A 12709-nucleotide genomic window follows, 5' to 3' on the forward strand; every position below is an offset into this window, starting at 1 on the left:
TTTCCCTGTATTCTCTATATCATTTGGTGCATTCAATTGCTCAATGCCTATTTACAGTGTAATATATAGAACTTAGTAGTCTAATAAAAAAAAATTAAAATCATCTATTACCATGCCAAACTTATAGTAAATACAATCAACCTACATACATGTTCCTAACCAATCACTTATATTTCTACAAGCTCAAACACACAATTGAAAATAGAAATAAAAATAAAAATTGAAAAAATAAACAAATTTCCTATGTTAGCCCCCCACACTTTAGATAACACATTGTCCTCAATGTATAGCCCGAAAAAGATAAAAAAAGAAGTTACCTGATTGATTGTGATAGTTCCATACTTATATTGGTGGGTGCTCCTTTCCATTTTTCGTTTGCAAGCTTGAAATTGTTGTGCTTCTTTCATGTGGAGTTTTTTTTTTAAAAAAAGAAGCAAATAATAATCTACTGTTGATCCTACTCGTAAGAATAATAATTAAAAAGTATCCCAAATACAGTGTTTAAACGTTAACAATTAAAAAGTTCAACCATCTTCCTCAAAATCCATCTCCTTATCATCTTCTTCTTCATCCGAGCTCTTTTCTTGCTCTTCACTTTCTTGTTCCTCTTCTTTTTACTCTAAATGCATTGGATCAAACATATTCGACGAATAATTAGGTACTCTAATATTGTTCTGCCATGAAATTCTTGAAAAAATGGGCCCAACTCTTGTATCTAGTGAATCATCCAATCCAATTTTTGACAACTGCTCTTTCCAATTTTTTTCCAAGTTGCCGTCTTTACTTTTCGTTGAGATAAGGCTGGAGTAGTCGTATTCTCTTGTTGGTGTTTGTTCCACTCCTTTATTTGTTTCGTACGAAACTCCATGTATTGCGTATATAATGTATCTCCTATGATACTTCAAGACAACTTCATATATTGTTCAGTGGACATCATTGATACACTTGTTCTTTTGTACAAGGCTGTCACTAAATAGGGGAAAAGATCCCGACTTTCTGGCCGCTGACGCATTGTTTCATATATTGATATATCCATGCTTCGATGCATACCTATTTTTCCTGCAAAATAGCATAAAGCAAAATTCCTCGAAAAGTATTGACATTAGGGACATTTAGAGGAGGAGCAATTCAGGTGCATAAAATTTGGATCCACATTTTTGCAATAGGAAACATTATTGCTTGATTAAAAGATGTAGGAATATCGGTACCTGGGCAACACTTCCATTTATCCCTCCCTTTTGTTAGGTAATTTATAACATTGTCCATATTTATATCTTTAAAATATTCTAAGTTTATTTCTTCCACAAAATCTTTTTCATAGAATGGAGCGCTGTAAAAATTGCAATAACTCGATGGGTGATTTTCACTTCTTTCTCTCGCACAGGCATCGTTTCCCACATGGCACTTTTAGTCTTTCTAGAGTCTTGGTCCCTAAAATATGCGTAAAATTATTAAACCACCGGGACTACAACAAAGTTTTTTAGGATCATACAAAAGCATTCCCATTTATGGTATCGGACCAAGGGCCAAATATCTTGACATAGTGTCATTGATGGTTTAAACCTTGGTTCTTGAATAAATGTCTTTCCTTGAATTTCTAAAAAATATTTTTTGACATTTTAATTTGGAAAATTCAAGGGGTTTGAAATCGTTGATAATTCTGGTTCGCTAATTCTCCTAGATTTTCTTGTAGGAATTTTTGACAAACTTTTCTATCTAAAGAGTCGATAAAATATCAAGCCATATATCTAATGGTATAATAGAAATAAATTAGGAACCCATAACCTTAAATGGAGTGCGTCAAATTCCTTTGTAAAATTGATGTGAAGTAATTCTGTAAATGTTTTGTCTTAGTCCTTACACTTTAAGGAAAATCACACAAAAAATTGTTGCAATGGAAGAAAGGGAAGTTTAAGGTTTAAAGAGATTTTGAGGAATTTGAGAGAGTTTAGAAGTTGAGAAGGGTTTAGTTTGAAGTTAAAATAGTTTTTAGGTTTTAAAAGGGTGTTTTAGGGTTAAAAATCAGGCTCAAACATGGTTTATGCCATTGAGTTGCACAATCAGGTCAGGTCAAACCTGTAAAAATTTACAACGATGTCGTGACACAAGCATTTTGTGTTGCGATACCCCTGGCAGGTTGCCGATGTCTCGACATCGAGGTTCGATGTCGCGACATGTTCTAAAGATTTTGGAAACCTGGGTAAACTGCCCTCTATGTTGTGACACAAGAGTACTGTGTCGCTACATTGAGATGATTTTCTTGATTCTATTATTCTGGTCGAGGTGTCATGACATAAGGTACCGTGTTGCGACACAAAATCTATTTTCGCCTAAGCTTCCTATTTTCAGAGCGTCCTAGTTTTTATTAAAAAAATTAATAAAAATTAAAGTGTAAACTACTGGTTAGTCAAAAATGCAAAAATATACATAAAATTAAAACTTAATTAAGAATGTCAAGTTTTACTGTTGGATTCATCCGTCAGCTCTGTTAGTGTACATGTGGGTGCTTTTGTAGTTTCGTTAGTATTTGTCTAGCGTCCTTCATGCCACTCCACCTTCCTTCTCTTATCTCGTTCTTAGAACTTGTTCTTCCGACCTGTACTAATTATAGAGAACACTTTTTTAGCTTAGGGTAGTTAGACTTTTGGATAGATATTTCATAACAATGCTTTCCTAACTTTTCCCTATCTCCCTTACTCTTTTGGTGACCACATTTAAAAGGTTTTGTCTCACCACTGATCTTTATTGTTAATTCGTTGTTCTCTAGGTCAATTGTAGACTTTGATGTGGCTAAAAAGGGTCTGCCCAACAGAATGGGTATTTCACGGTCCTTTTCAAAATCTAATATAACAAAAGTGATTAGATATAAAGCTCCCTACTTTAACTAATACACCTTCAAGCACTCCCTTAGGTTGTACTGAAGACCTATCATCTAATTGTAATGTGATCTATGTATCTTTGAGATCCCCTAACCCAAGTTTTACATAACTAGATAGGGGCATCAAATTAATGCTGGCTCTTAAATCACATAGAGCCTTATTAAAATGAATGTCCCTTATCTCTATAGGTATCGTAAAACTCCTAGAGTCTTTTAGTTTTGGAGGGATATGTTTTGAAATAATTGCACTACATGAGGCATTTATGTTAACTTGCTATCTTGTTTTTACTTCCTTACGCTTATGTTAACTTGCTATCTTGTTTTTACTTCCTTACGCTTAGACATAATTTTTTTTAAGTATTTGGTGTACTTAGAGACTTTCTCAATTAAGTCAATTAGAGGCAATTTAACATTTAGGGAATTAAATAAGTTTAGAAAACTTACAAATTCTGCCTAATCCCGTCTTTGTTTCTCTTTCAACCTTGAAGTGAATGTACCCTTGATAGTACAGATTCCTCTATTGGCTCATCTTTCAACTCAGCTGTTGGCTTGACTACTTTTTTAGGTTTCAGTTCAACATCAGATCCTTGAGGGTTTTCTTGAAGATCTTATGAATCCTTCTTATTTTCCTCTTGAGTTGGTTTTTCCAGGCTACTTAGTACTTTGCCTGAACGGTGCGATTACTTTCACTTGCTCCTTCCTCTCTCTCAAAGGATTGTTCTTTGTATTACTGGGATTCCGATGCCAATTTTTCGTTTTATATCTCCCATCATACTCATCAAATGACTCATTTGATCTTTCAACTTAGTTAATGTTTTTGTTGTATTAGTGCACTTAGACATCACTTATTTTATTTCAATTCTCATTGACTACATCTCCCCCTTGATCTGATCCAAGCGTTGACCATATATAGTATAGTAATTTGAGTTGGCCCTTTCTTAAAGCTTTTGTAAATAAAGAGGTTGATAGTTAGCATTTTTATGTTGGTTAGGACCATTTCCTCTTCATTGGTTTCCTCCCTATCTCATGTTCGTGTGGTCTTTCCATCCAAGATTATAAATATTTGAATACGGGTTTCCACCCCTATTCTCGATGTAGTTCACATCCTCGGTAGGATTATTGATGTAATGGAAGAGTGGTTTATCTCCCTCATACATTGATGATGCACTGGTTGATGACTCTATACGGTTGAATTTGTCCACAATCTATTGGTATTTATCATCCTCCGACAACTTTTACCGTAGGTGGTTTCTGGTTGTATGTATAGTGCTTAGTTGGCCACTGGTAGGAGTTCATCGCCATATTTTCTATCAATTCATACACATCGTCGTATGTTTTATTCATTAGGGCTCCTCATGCAACTCCATCTAGTCCTGTACACGCGTGTGCATTCAACCCATGATGTGGGCATATCTGGATCAGTGTTTTAAAATGCACCCAGGCTTCATGAAAACCTTCTGCTTCTAATTATTTGAACTTTGTAATCTCTCTCCTCAGTTGGACTTTCTTGCTAATAGGAAAGAACTTTTGTAAAAATTTTCTTGCGAGTTCATCCTATATCGTAATAGATCCTGGTGCTTGTGAATCTAACAAAGAGAAAGTGTTATCAATTAAGGAGAAGGGAAACAGACGAAAATGAATAGCATCATCAGTGACCATATTTAAAAGTATCACAAAGATGAATAGCGTCCTCCGTCATTGTACCTCTGAACAGCAAATTGTTCTAGATCATCTGGACCATTGCTGGTTTGATCTCAAAATTATTAGTTATGATGGCTAGCCTTGTTATACTCCTTTGAACCATTTCCAGACTTGGTAACGCGTAACCTGTCAAGGTTCTTTCATTACGTGCCATAGGTATATTTACGGGTAGCTGTTGTGGTGGTGGCAAGTCTTTTGGGTTATTATTTTTAATTTCGTTGAATAATGGGTTGTCTCGTGGTGGTAGATTTCCTACAGCAGGTGGTGGGTTATGCATCTATTATTGTTGTTGTTGTTGCTGTCAACGGTTCTTATGGATTATTCTTTTTGGATCAATCGCTAGCTCTATAGACGTTCCCCTACTATGAGTCATACACTGAAATCAGAAAGGAAATAAAAGATGTTAGTAAAAATAAAATAAAACTTATATGTATAATTTAAATATTTCCTAATTATCTTATTAAATGTAAAGACAAAACTTAATCTAGTGATGTTTCCTCCTTGGCAATGGCGCTAACAACTTGATCGCCTCTGGATGTACTAATATTTAGAGTGAGAATACTGCACAAAAGATATAAAATAAGCGGTGTCCGTAAGTATACAAGTTAGGTTGTAATATAGTTACAACGAAGTAGGTAAGTATTCTGAGGATTGTACCCAAGGGAGGCGAGTGCTAAATTAATTCTAAACCAAACACAAATATCTAATTAGTAACTTAAATAAATCATATTATGATAAAATATAAATAGAAGTTTTTGGGGTTTTATAAATAAAAGAACAAAATAACATAAATGGAAAGAACTTTAAAAAACTAATTTATAAACTCCATCAAATCTAGTTATGGGTGATTAGCTCGTTTTGGTGGTCATAACTAATTCCTATTTTGGGTTTTTATTCAATTAACTAGTCATTAACCTAGTCGGATCTCTCGATCTTCCACTAAACTAATGAGTCAGCAAAAACTACTTATCTCTCAACCTCACAGTTCAAACCAGTTTGGGGCTAAGATGTTCACGGATAGGCATACCATGGAGGAGGAAAAGTCCAACAAACTAATTGAGGAGATAGTTGAATTGGTGTTTGATTCGATAAATACAAAGTTAAGCACTATGAAGGTACCATTCCCTACTCAATTAGAGGACAAGCAAAAGAGAGACGGGATTGATTTTATGAATTTTTAAATTTCTTTTAGATCCCTCAATGTCAATTTACCACTCTTAAAACTCATCGAAAAGATCTCAAAATATGCCAGATACCTAAAGGAAATCATGGTATGACATAAAAAGGTGAAAAAGGGCTAGCAAATTGACATTAATGCCTCGTGAAATGCTTTAATTACGAAAAATATACCCTCAAATTGAAAATTTTGGGTAGCTTTATGATTCCAATAGAGATAGGGGATCAACATTTCAATAAAGCCTTTTGTGATTTAGAGGCCAACATAAACTTAATGCCTAAACGATTTATCGAAAACTTAAACTGGGGACCTTGAAATCACCTCGATAATGCTACAACTAGCCGATAGATCCTTGGTACACCTAAAAGGTGTCCTTAAGGATGAATTGGTTAATGTAAGAGGATTTATAATCCCTGTTGAGTTTTTAGTCCTCGATTTTGAAGAAGATCAAGACATCCCCATTCTGTTGGGTCGACCGCTCTTGGCCATATTTAAGTCGACCATCGATCTCAAACGAAACAAACTAACAATAATCAATGACAAAAAAGAAGTGTTCAAGTGCGGTCACGATTCCCAAAATGAGGGATCAGTTAGGGAGGAATGTTATGTGTTGTTTGAATTAATCCTTAATTGCCTTGATTGAACGTATTTACCGAGTTGTATGATTGCAGGTAAGTGAAATACTAGAGAATGACACAAATGGAGAAATCCCGATAGGATACGAAATGATTGGATTATCAACGATAGCCATGAGAAACGAAGGAAACTGATGGTTAAATTCAAGGAATTACCGGAGAAGTTCGGTAGTGCGATATAAATTTTAAACCATTGAACTTCAATAAATTTGTAAATATTGTAAATTAGTTTTAATTTTTTGTTTAAAGTTATATTTTAGGATAAGTATTTTAAATTACATGTTAGAATTAGGAGAAAACAGGTTTCCAGACACAACGAGACAAGTAGAAGCTAATTACAGAAAAAAATGGGCGACAAAAGGACTTTGACACATCTCGAAAGAGTGGAAGCAAGGTCATGTTGCAACATGCCAAGGCCATGGTGTGACACGACCCTTGTGCAATAGGAACATGAAATTTTCATGTCATGTCGCGCCATAGATTGTGCATGACGTGATACAACCACTTCGAACCTAAATAGGGTGAAGTTAGGGCGTCGTGTTCCCATTTCAGGCTAAAAGTCCGTTGGAATTCTATTTATACTAACTGGTTCTAATTCTAAAAAAACCCCTTCAAACATCTAAGAAGAGCAAAAACTCCTCTCCAGCCATCACATCTTAGTCTTGGGTTCTAGCTTCAATCTTTCGCATCTCTGATATTCAAATTCTACAAGTAATCTCTCCCTTTTTCTCCTTTTCTTTGGTAGTTGTTTATTTTTTTCTCTTATTTCAGATTTATATTCCACATCAGTTTGATGAATGGTTTTCGTAGGCAACAACATGAGGTTTCGCGTTCTAACTCTTTTTTTTCATTAATTTTATCGTTTGAGTTCTTTTTTTTTCAAATTTTGGAAAAATGAACCAAGAAAATAACAACATACCTCCCACACACTAATTAATTTCGATGCCCATCACTTCCATTACCTGAAAGTAGAGAGGTTCTACCTCCAAATGAGTGGGCATTATTTCATTCAAGAATATGGGTTCAATCCCACCATGTCTGCTTGCGATGAGATTTGGGATTTGGTGCAATCCCATCATTGGAACAACTTTTGCACAACCCCTATCGAACTGGCGATTGGTGTAATAATTTATAAGTTTTATGCCTCCTTGAAGGATAGGGAGAATCATAGATAGCGTGGTGAGACGATCACTCGTGTTATTTATTAAGGGAAAATATGTGTTGATTGCACCTCACGAAATATGCTGATATTATGATGCCCCATATTATAGTGACGATTATCTAGAAAATTTAGATTTTTTTACTTTCGAGAAACTAGATATAGAGGGGATAATTAGTTACTTGATGGAGGGTCATGACGAGTGGACTCACCATGCCAACACCGAGGTGCCCCTCAATTTTAACACAACCATCATGTTTTTGATAGCGAAGATGTGGATGTAATTTATTTCCACTCGCTTGGCACCCACACACAATGCTTTTGACGTCATCGCATATAGAGCGGTTATGCTTTGCTTTATTTTATAGAAAATCCAGTTTGCATTGGCCATTAGGTCTATGAAGAAATGCTAAACTGAATACAGAGCCCAAGAAAAGTATATATTTTCCACACCTTATTACAACCCTATGTCGACGAGCGAAAGTTCCCATGTCTCTAGTCAAGCCATTCACGAGATCAATGAGGAGCATAATTGGAGACAACATGTACGACTAGTTCGTTGAGCTCTAATGAAAGAAAAATCAGGAAGTCGGACAAAGGAAAGAGCATAAGAGGGATCCCCAAAGGATAGTCAAGGGAAAGACTAAAGCATAGACATCATAGAAGATGGAATTAACGGACATGCCCATTTCTAAATGGCAAACATATTGGATGTAAGACATTGGTGATATTTTGATTCGCCTTGTGCAACAAAATGGATGATCGAAACCAACTCCACTCTTGGACATGTTTGATAAATTCCTACCGCCAGGCGAGGAGGACAACGACGAGGGAGGAGAGGATGATGAAAATGATGAGGAGGAGGAGGCCCCGATCATGCCACTAGACTATGGGCGAGTGTTTCGACCAGAACACCCATCGACTAAGAGCGTGGTGATCCGTGACTTGAGCCATCACAGCCGACCCAAACTTCAGGAAGACGAGTTACTAAAGCATTAGCGAGACGAGAGAAGGGAAATGAGAAGATTATAGAGGAGTCAAAGCCTAATTTTGACTGGTTTTGAACAATTTTTTATTTGGACATTGTATTTTATTTTTATCTCTATTTTGGTTTATTTAGTTAGGATTTATTTTAGCATATATATAGTTTGTGTTTAGTTTTTCTTTGTAGGAACCCTATATTTTTTATGGGACCACAAACTCGAGCCGATATCGTAAGGAATAGTCCCACCAATTGAGTTGCATGTATTACACCAATTGGGTAACATATTTCCTTTATCTTTGATTGCACATTAGGGACAATGTGCAGAATAAAGTGTAGGGGTGACTTAGGAAAATTTTTAAATTTTTCTGCTATTTTATTTTATTTTTCTAGTTTTTAGTAGTTTTTATTTTTTATTATTGTTTTTCCCTATGCTTGAGCTTGTAGAAATTCAAGTGATTGGTTAGGAACATGCTAACAAAATTTTGTGAATAAACTGTAAATTTAGCTCGGTAATAATTGATTCTAAATTACCTAATTTTTAGACTAATTAGTTCAATTTATTACACTGTGAATAGATTTAAAATGTTGAGTATACCACATGATAAATGAATATAGAAATAACATGCATGTTTACTTGAATTATAGGCTTAGAAATTGATAGAATTGGTTGATTTAATCCATGTATAGAATTATCTAAGGATGAACTAAGGCATTGTTTGGTTGAAGAATTTTCGAGCCAAAAGGTTATCTTGTAAATATTTTCCTTAATACCTATTTTGAAGCTTAAATCCATTTTTCTTGATGAACCTGAAATGAAACCATGAGCCTAATAAATAATTTATTTAATCCATTATTTCTTGGTCCTTCCATGGATTTAGACGTCCGGCCATTAGTATCGAGGGATTAGGTAGATACATCATGGTGGTTTCAAAAGAAAAAAAATGAAAATGAGTGAAACTAAGAAATAATTTGGTAGAGTAAGTATAAGATTTTTGAGCTTGTAGAGGAAAAAAAAAGCAAAATGTCAATTGAGAAAATATCGAAGAAAGAAAAAAATAGAAAAATAAAGGCAAAGTGAGTTGGAAAAAAAAGTACGCTCACATTTGTGAAAAATCCGAGCTTAAAATGATGGTACTCGTGAATACTATACTAGGCCTTAGTAATGGAGAAATAAGGTGGTGAGCTAAATGTACACTTGGGAGAGTATAGAGGACAATATAATGTGTCAAACTACTTTCGTGCTTAATCGTTTGTCGAGCCTGTTCTTTTTAATTTGAAACCAACCTAAGTCGCAAAACGTTACAAGCCAAAAAGTCCTATGTGACGTAAGTAGTACTTTATATGGAGGAAACTGTGCCAAGCTTTGATATTTTTACCACTTATATTCATTTGAACATAATTGTATATTTATATATTTTTTTGATGGATACCTATACTTAATATTCTTTTATTTGTTTGCTTTGTAATTTAATGAACTAACCTGTCCAATTTTAGAAATTGTGAGCCAATTGTGTATCATGTTAGAGTTATTTGCTTATTTGTATTATTTTGTTAATATGTTTCTGTCCGATTTCCTGTATCAAGTTAGCTAAAGTAAATTTTCTGTTCTTGCATGTTTATTTCTTATTTTCAGTTTGTTTTATTTTCAGTTTTTATTTTGTTTAGTTTGCTTAAGGGCAAGCAAACACTTAAGTTATTTTTTTATATTTCTGCACTTAAGGAGATTGTTTTCTATCCATTTTATTATTAATTATTGCATTTTTGGTATTTAGTAGTTTAGTATTAAATATTAAGAAAATAAGTGTTTTTACACAATTTTGAGTGTTAGTGACCTATTAGGCCGACACAGGCCTTAGGTAGTTTTAATTTGTGTAATTGAGTGTGCAAGATGCTAAATTTAGGGCCCAATGGATGTAAGAACTTGGGAGTGATGCACAAGCTTCCCAAGTCATGAAAGCATGACAAGGACTTCCAAGCCACAAATTATTATCGTGTCACGTCATAGCTTGTGTATGTTGCGGCATAGGACCGATGTAGAGCCCAAAAATTTCAAAGCTATTTTCATCCACACAATCAAATTTATACAAATACCTAGGACGTGTTGAAGACCTAATTTGGGCTACTAGCACTTCTATAAATAAAACCTTAGGGGTTTAATTAACTGAATCATCAGAAACGCATCCAAAAACCCTTATAGTTTAGGAGTAGGATTTAGTTTTAGTTTCTTATTATTTTTCTAAAACGCTTTTCTCTTCCTCTTGTAATCGATTTCGATCCAAGACTTCTTTTATAATATTGAAGTTATTCAGTTTACTTTCATTTAGAAGTGACAGTTCTTATTATCCCAATCGAGAGATTTCCTACTCTACACTTCAATCGACATAAACGAGCTTATTTCGTTATCTCTTTTCTCTTTATATTTAATTGTGTTTATTACATGTTTATTTCAATTGAGATCGAGATTATGAATACCATGAGTAGCTAATTCCCTTAGCGAAGATTAATGAGTGAATGAGGAATTGTTTAACGGAGGATTAAGGGTTTGTCAATTGGATTAGTTGGTAAAAATCACGCGTTATCAAACCCTAGGCTTGACAACCTTAGGAAGTAATCAAAGGTTAACGTGATTAGAAGATAAGTTTGCCGAGTAAATCATTGTAACATCCCTCACCTGTATTCAATGCCGGAATAGGGTTACAGAGCATTATCGGACTTGCAACACATTTAAACATTCAATTCACATATAAATTCACGTTTCATACAAGCATTAATCAAACTCAATCATAATGTCCCTATAATAAGCCTACGAGGCCCTAAACATACATTTGAAATGGTTCGAGACTAAACCGATAGCTTGAGAAATTTTGACGAAACTTGTAAAATTTTCCTCAAAACAAGGGACACAAGCCTGTGTGTCTCACATGGCCACCAGACATGCCTGTGTCACAGGCCGTATGGACATTCGAAATGGAGCACATGGCCGTGTCTCAGCCCATGTAACTCTCTGACTTGGGTCACATGGCCAACACACACGCCCGTGTGGCTAGCTCGTGTGCCCTAAAAATGACTATACACGCTGTGTGCCAGGCCGCGTGCTAGGCCGTGCCAAACCTGTAGGGTATACTGACTTATGCCACACCGCCAAGTCACACGCCCGTCTGTGAGGCTGTGTGGAGCATACTGACTTGATTTCAATTTTAACTCCAGGGGACACACAACCGTGTAACATAACCGTGTGCCACACATGGCTGAGACACATGCCCGTGTGGACAAACATAGGCTATTTACGAAGCTATTTTGCGACCCTATCTTGAATGTACCTATACCGTATCTTTTAGTACCAACACAAGGCATAAATATTCTTTCAAGCCAACCAAATTCAAGTCCAAAATAATGCTATTTCATTATCATCAACCACAAAGCTTAATAACAACAATTGACCGTTTTGAATATATGCCAAAATCACAACCAAAGCCATCTATATAATCCATTACATATACAATACTTTTGCCTACACATAACATGCTAATACATCTTCAATATCAATCTATTACTACCTTCAATACTAAATCCCAATAAGCCATTCACAGAACAATTATAAACCACACATCAAAGGCCATTTATACATATATATACATCCAAAATAATCAAAATGAGCCAATTTTCATGGCTATGCATAAGACCAAATATTTAACATTTACAAGACATTTCCAATAACCAAATCCATTAACAACACATACCAAAATAACCAAAATCCCTATCCATGCCATATGCTCGAAACTTAAGTTCAAAAGTACCAATTTGATAATTGGATAGTGTGATGCGATATTCGACGATCCCCGAGTCCGAGCTATCTTTAAAAACTATAAAACATAGAGAAATACACAAAGTAAGCTTTATAGCTTAGTAAGCTCGTATGAAAAAAATTTGATATAATCATAAACACATAATTCAACCATTGATCATAAATATAAGAATTTACATCAACTAACAAACCTTTCAATAACTCATTCACAAAACTATATACTTTCTTCACCATTTCTTCGATTCAAATCTAATATAGTTTATGCACATACCTGTACCATCTCTTAATAATCTCATACACATTCTTGTCTTTCAATTACCCGTTGAACCATTTGGAATAGAAGTCAGATACTCAAGGGTCTCACACGAT

At 34.9% G+C, this 12709-nt stretch overlaps 1 non-coding gene across 1 annotated transcript; it reads left to right on the forward strand.

Annotated features, from left to right (window-relative positions):
* Positions 1-4271: 4271 nt before the first annotated feature.
* Positions 4272-4377, forward strand: LOC121225338 (small nucleolar RNA R71). The gene has a single exon (XR_005923198.1). It is a non-coding gene; the product is annotated as a small nucleolar RNA R71 (small nucleolar RNA).
* The last annotated feature ends 8332 nt before the right edge of the window (positions 4378-12709 follow it).

Source organism: Gossypium hirsutum, chromosome A03 (assembly GCF_007990345.1).
Source record: "Gossypium hirsutum isolate 1008001.06 chromosome A03, Gossypium_hirsutum_v2.1, whole genome shotgun sequence".
NCBI classification, from domain to species: domain Eukaryota; kingdom Viridiplantae; phylum Streptophyta; class Magnoliopsida; order Malvales; family Malvaceae; genus Gossypium; species Gossypium hirsutum.